The 7386-nt window shown below is 34.2% G+C and overlaps 1 long non-coding RNA gene across 3 annotated transcripts; it reads right to left on the reverse strand.

The window, feature by feature from the left end:
• Positions 1 to 412: 412 nt before the first annotated feature.
• Positions 413 to 3025, reverse strand: LOC110707507. Of its 3 annotated transcripts, none has more exons than XR_002508516.1 (7): positions 2675 to 3025; positions 2311 to 2495; positions 2147 to 2224; positions 1234 to 1922; positions 1014 to 1151; positions 852 to 944; positions 413 to 773 (listed from the first exon to the last, which is right to left on the reverse strand). It is a non-coding gene; the product is annotated as an uncharacterized LOC110707507 (long non-coding RNA). The 3 variants fall into 3 exon arrangements; XR_002508515.1 differs by having other exon boundaries at positions 852 to 932; positions 1010 to 1151; XR_002508514.1 differs by having other exon boundaries at positions 852 to 932; positions 2675 to 3022.
• Positions 3026 to 7386: the final 4361 nt, after the last annotated feature.

A 7386-nucleotide genomic window follows, 5' to 3' on the forward strand; every position in this document is an offset into this window, starting at 1 on the left:
TGGGTTTAAAAAAAAATTGGTAATGGGCATTCCTTTTGGCAACTTGCTTTTGTTTAGGCTAAAAGCCCTGATTTCCAACTGGCCCATACCAAACATTATTTTATTTTCTGTTTTTTTTATTATTGCTCCACTATACAATCATAGTACTTGGTAAATGCTTGTTCACCAAATTGACTGTGGTATTTGTATGCACGAAACTGGCACTAACATGGTAATACAATGCAATTGAACATGTCTAACGAAACTCGTGTTGTAATGACGACTACATCCCTTATTTGAGCATCAGTGCGCTATTGGACGTCTACAAACTGGCCTCTACTTATGTAATTGAATCGGTGGCCATCCCTTAGCCCATTACAATGGGACAATTTTGGTAATGGTAACAGAACCAGCTTAGAATATATGTACCAACTTCAAAATGAAAACAAATCACCCTAACATGCAAGTGTTAATATTTCAAATGACGCATAGTTGTATGACACTCATTACTGAGTAAACAATAATATACACAACCCAAAATAACTTGGGATTATGCTTTGAACCACTATTGACCAAAAAACCATTAACAGAAACAGCAAAACATAAGATGTTTCAACAACATTCATCCTAATTGAATTGCGTCCCCATTACAACTTTTTAAATTCAATATGTATCAGCCTTCACACTCAACTCATTTTCCCCATTATATGTTACATGGGGTTGCCATTTCCCATATTGCTATGTGTCGGAGCTCGCCTTCTCCTTTCCTTGCACCCCACCATCGTGGTCATATACTGTACATATTCGCACATTAGGTGATATTTACATATCAATTTCATTCTTAGCCGTGCTACAAATACCAGAGAACTCACCGGGTTTTCGGTCATGGTAATTGGGCCATCCGTGTCCCTAGCCTCCCTAGGATGAGATTCACCTTATGCAACATCTAAGAGCTATACCACATGCTAATATTAGATTATAGTATGTATGTGAATGCACTCAAACACACAAACATTGAATCAGTAGTTACCTACCCCTAAGCAACCGTAGTCCCCCGTTCTTAGCCTATCACACTTCCCGACCTTACGAATTTGCTTCATATTCCATACTTTAGTTCGAGGATAAACATCCCATTGAATAGGATCCCTGTCCAACCAGTCCAGGTAGTATATCTGCAACAAATATAAATTCTAGGAATAAGCATACTTATGGATATCACATTTTATAATTGACTATGCTTAGTTGTACACTTACCACTACAAACATTGCACATCCTCCGCAACCTCCAGCAAATCCATTAGCGTAAAATCGACGCGCAAAGCTACTTACACTGTCCATTAATTTACACAGTATCAACTTACACCAATCATACTCACAAGTTTCCATTACACACCCAAGAGCAGGCATTAAGTCAGACTCTAATCTTGGTAACTGGGTCGGGCACAACACCATTTGCAATGCATAATCAAGAATAGAGTTTTGAATTCTTCCTCCTGTTGTACCTCAAAATACCCTTCAAACCTGTCTTTCATCTCACTCTTGACAGGAATTCCTATGGATGTGTACACATTTCAGCAGTCGTTCTTTAATTTTGTCTGCCATGATTTACCATATTTCAAGAATATGTTCTGGACCTTCTCACGAATTTCATCTGTCATCGAATTCATACTTGGAACTTCTTTTGCACCATTTGGGATACCTAGCACCCATCTAACCTGATTCTTTGATAAGCGGTACTCCCGACCTCCTGGTGCTATAAAAACTTTGTTTATAGGGTCAACCCTAGTCATTAACCAATAGGCTAACTGCCTTGGAAAATGCATATCATAGGCAAAGTGGAGCAGCCCTCCAAAACCCATCTCATACACCCACCTTCTCCTCCTACCATCAAATTTTTGACATATTCTCCCAAAGGACTCTATACGACAGTTCATATTAAGAGGCTGCAGATATAAAATAGTTTTTTATAGTCATTACACCTTTTTGATTGACTTCATCAACTTTATATAATAGAAACAACCATTACTTATAACACAGATTCAACTGATACAAAAATAAAACATGATAGAATTAACAATTGAAGAACACAACATGTAGTCATGAACCAAACCAGATATGTGATTTCCATGCACAACCAGTGTTTAAAGTAAGGGCATAGGACACTCACCCTTCGGCTACTGGCCGAGTGTTCCCTCAGAACTTCACTTCTATCTTTCACAAGTCCACCATCGCTTAAAGAATTTTCCTACAATACAATACCATTTTATCCTTATGACAAATCTGGGTTTGATGTTACTAAATTCCAATTCCTGTCACGAAATTCAGATATACCTTAAATAATCCCGCATGCAATTGAATTACCTTCTGACCATTTTCCACACACAATGCCATCACAAATACGCCACCCAATGTTATTCAGCCATCCAAATTTTTTTAACATAATAACAGAAATGATCCCTCGCCTCACAATACATTACCTCCGCGTTTTTGGACATAGGTCGTTGTTCATCGCCAATCTACATTGAACCAATTAATGAGAAAAACGATTAAAGTATTGCAATTTTTTATATCAGTTACTAATTAAGTAAATTAGTCGCATTTCTAATTAGATAGTTTAGGGCTTGTAGGCTGGGTTTCAGATTCAAATCTTTAACAATTACAAAATCAAAATTGAACAATTAAACTATTAAAGTACCTTCTCAAGCTTTGGAGGCTGTTGTTCGGATTCAGATCCACCTCCGATTGAGGATCTCTTTCGCTTACAAAGTGATGTGGAAATCGATGTCACTGTGTTTATTTCCGTTGTGGTTGTAGTCGTATGTGGAAATCAGCAGCTAAATCCTTCCTCTTTGTATATAATTATCAGAAACCTAGGGGAAGATTATTGTAATTCGTGATTTCAATATCAAGCTTAAAGGCGAGTGTTCGTAATCGATGTAGGGGTAAGAATTGACAAAATACACCCTAAGTCCCATATGTAACGGCAGCATTACTAACACCGTATCCATTGGGTCGATAGACAAAATATCAGAGACGATGTCGGCTAATGATTTTTATTCTAACATTTCGTTATCTTGCTATTCTTAAGTGAAGAATATATACTCAAAAAAAAAGTGAAGAATATATTGTAACATATTTGCTAATAACACTAATTAATTACACGAAATAGTACATTATTGAGCTACCCTTTAACAAATTGGGTATAGAATATGGATCCATATGATGAAAATGCATTTGATTATTTTGGCTTTGCTTTTAGTTTTGAATATGGATCCTCATGATGAAAATGCATCTTGGGTTTAATTTCGCATTATCACATGTTTTAATTTTAGTACATTAATCTAGGGGTCTTCTTTGGCAGAATATTGGAGTATTGGTTATATTTACAATAGTTATAACTATATTCATGTGATAATCGGGTTACTTAAGAAAATCGAGTCAATTTGTTTTGGAAAGAGAGACCAATTAAGAAAAATAACATAAAAAAAAATCAAGACAAGAGAGAGAGAGAGAGACTACTTAGGAAAGATCATTGGAGAGAGATTACTTTAAAAAGACCACCTGACAAAAAAAAAAAAAGGAAACCAGTTAAGTATATCAGTTAGTAAATTAAGAGAAATTATCTTTGATAAATAGTTACGGAAATATTAGAAACTAAGAGAGACCACTTCAAAAAGATCACTTTAGAATAAAAAAACACTTAAGAAAAAGGAAGTTGCTCAAGAAAAAAGATCACTTGTGAAAAGTCACTTAAGAAAATCAAGAGACCACTTAAGAAAAGTCACTTAAGAAGAAAAGCACTTAAGAAAATCAAGAGACCACTTAACAAAATTTGGGTAATCAGCTTATAAGATAAATTAAGGCAATTAGCTTAGGAAAGGAAAAGAAAGAAACAATGAATGAGAGAGACCGCTTAAGAAAGATCATCTAAGAAAATTAGGGCAATTAGCTTAGAAGAGCACAATTATCTTAGGAAAAAGACTTATTAAATTAAAATGTGAGAGAGAAAGAGAGACAACACAAGAAAGATCACTTAAGAAAATCTTGGCAATTATCTTAATAAGAAAGAAAAAGAGTGAAAGGTTGTAGGGAATAAATTTCAAGCGTTAACCCCTAGCTTGAACCCCACTGTGATCATACACTAAAGTACGGTGGCGTCCAAAAGGGAAGAAGATAGAGCAAAAGAGTCGCCAACAAGTTTTTTAGGGACTTGTAAACCGTTCACAGGGTGAAGGTTACACCCCTTAACGATCCAAGTGATCGTCAACTCCATAAGGTCTAGAACCAAATAAGGGTATGGGGATGAAGGTACAAATCCAACCTAAAAGAGATTGAACCTGCCCTAATAATAGGCCTCTACTTTATTCTGATCGTATTCATGTGCGCTTTTTAATTAACATGCAATCATTAGGAATTAACCCTAAACCTGTTTATCTATGTTGGTTGAATTTAATGCACAAATAAACTATTATTGGTGATCACTTGAAATTATAATCAAATTAACCCTAACAAGATTATTAATCATCTTATTAAGCGGGATTACAAATACCAAATTCCCTTTAAACATGCATAAAAGGTGTGATCAAGCAATAACAATAAATATCAAGCAACAAGCAACATAATAAATAAATATCACAATATCACGAATTATAATAATAATCATAACAATAATAATAATCATCATTATAAAATCATAGTCATAATCAAAATAATAATAATAATAATAAATAAAATAATCATCATCAAAATAACAATAATAATATTCATAATCATCATAAATTATAACAATTATAATCATAATCATGTTCATGTTAATATTAAAACATAATAATAATAGCAAGATCCTAGGCATGATACTAACAAGATTAATAACAAACCCTAGCATGTCACTAAGCAATAAAAATCAAATCTTTAGCCCTAACATGATACTAACAACCATAAATATTAGGAAGAACATAGGAAGCATCGCAACAATCATATTTAATATTAAAGTTACCCTAGACATGATACTAGGAATATCATAATAACAATCTAAACATGATTTCTACATCATAATATCAATTAAAGCACTTACTTTGATGCCTCTTACCTCTTTCTAATAACAAAATACACACGTTAGTAACTTCAAGGAAAATAATAATCAAAACAATCAAATTAAATAATTGAAATAGAGATTTGGGACCAAACCCTAAGAAATTAAACCTTTCAACTCTAGGGCGAAGGCAACTTCGAATATGGCTAGGTGTTTCTAGATCTTGCGAATGCGGAGTTTGGTATTTGAAAACAAAGTTTAGAAAAAAGAAAGAATTGATGAATGATTAAGAGAATGAGAGAGAATTAATTGAATGAAAAATGATTCTAGGCGAATGTTAATTAAAACTGATTGTTGATGATAACTCGTGAATAAAAACGGAGTTTTTAATACGTTATTTATAGAGAAAATCAACCAAAAAGATAAAATACACAAAATAGAGTCTGACGTACAAAAAACAGAGATGGCGCCAACCCTGGCTAACTAGTGCCCGACACCAACACTAGCGCCAGGCCTTGTTCTAGGCGCCAATGCCTGGAGTCAGGCGCCAAGCCTGTTTTTTAACGCGTTTTAGAAAATCAGATAAGTTTGCCGCACTGGAGGATAAAATCATATATTTTCCTCGAAAATGCTATTTGATTTTAATTAAAACTCTGAAAAGTCAACAAAAGTCAATTTATCAATGCTAATTGAATTAGGAATGAAAAGAACCTTCTAGAAGAATCTTGAAGACTAAAACCATTCCTAATTGCATTAGGAATGATAAATCATATTAGGTCTTCCCTAGATCATTGGGCCGGATATAAGGCTCAAACCGGGCCCAGTTTAGTAAATTGGCCATAACTTCCTCAATATTCATCGGAATTGGGCTTATAATATATCATTGGAAAGGTCTTGTCAAGCCCCATCCAACTACACTACTATTGGACCCATATCATGGACCAACAAAACTGGATTGGCTGTTTTCTTATAATAAGTTTTCAAAAATAGAGAGAAGAGAAAAGAAATTAAAACATTACGCAACACTAGACTTTCCACACTTTCACTTCATTCGATTATGATTCGACGTGAAAGGTACTCATCACTGGGTTTGGTTTTGGGGAGACACAAATCGGTGTCTACAAAGGTCACTTAAGAAAAATCACTTATAAAAATAGGATCAATTGGCTTTTGAGAGGTGAGAGACCGATTAAAAAAGATCACATACATAAAAATAAAAAAACCAAGGAAATTAGCTTGAAATAGAGAGAGAAATAACAATTAAGAAAATCAGAACAATAAGCTTAGGGAAACACAATTAGCTTAGCAAAAGCCTTACGCTGGAATGCGAGAGAGAGGGAAAGAGAGATAAAGAGACCACTACAGAAAGATAACTTAAGAAAGTCAGGACAATCAGCTTAGAAAATCGCAATTAACTTTAGGGGGGAGAGAGAGAGATCAGTAATTAGCTTAGGAAAAGGCTTATTACCAAAATAATGGCCACATAAGCTAATTACATTATCTTAAGCTAAGTAATTATTAAGAAAAATCACTAGAGAGCGAGAGAGAGAGATAACACACTTAATATCCAAACACACTATAGGGAGAAAAAGGAAGAGAAAAAGAGGCCTCTTAAGAAAGATCGTTTGAGAGAGACCAGTTAATAAAAATCACTTGACAAAAAGAGAGATACTATTTAAGATAGATCACTTAAGAAAATAAGAGAAATTAGTTTAGGAAAAAGAGTTACTTAATGCTTGAGAGAGAGACCACTTAACAAAGATCACTAAAGAAGAAAGATCACTTAGGAAAACAAAAATCACATAAGAAATTCGAGTGACCACTTAAGAAAGATCACTTAAAAAAATTCCGGGCAATCAGGGTAATTTCTTAGGAGAGAGAGAGAGAGAGAGAGGGATCACTTAAGAAAAAAAATCACTCAAGAAGAAAAAAAAGTTCACTGAAAAATGGTCAATTAAAAATAAATATCACTTAGAAAAGATCGCTTAAGAAGAAAGGTCACTTAAGCAAAGAAAAGATCTCTTAAGAAAATCAAGAGAAATCTGGTAAAAAGATTCATTTATTTTAGAATAGGGAGAGAGTGAGAAAAAGACCACTTCAGAAGAAAGTTCGATCTCTTTAAACAAATCCAGAAACCACTTAAGTAAATCAGGCCAATTAGAGAGAGAGAGAGAGACCACTTAGCAAAGATCAGTTAAAAAAACTAGGGCAATTAGTTGAGGAGATAGAAAGATCACTTAAGAAATATTGAGGCAATTAGCTTAGAAGAGATAAAGAGAGAGACAGAGATACCAGTTATGAAATATCACTAAAGAGAATCAGGGCTATTAGTTTAGAAAATAGGCTTACCAAAATACGTGCGAGGGAGAGATGGA

The sequence above is a fragment of the Chenopodium quinoa genome, unplaced genomic scaffold, assembly GCF_001683475.1.
Source record: "Chenopodium quinoa cultivar QQ74 unplaced genomic scaffold, ASM168347v1, whole genome shotgun sequence".
Lineage (NCBI taxonomy): Eukaryota > Viridiplantae > Streptophyta > Magnoliopsida > Caryophyllales > Amaranthaceae > Chenopodium > Chenopodium quinoa.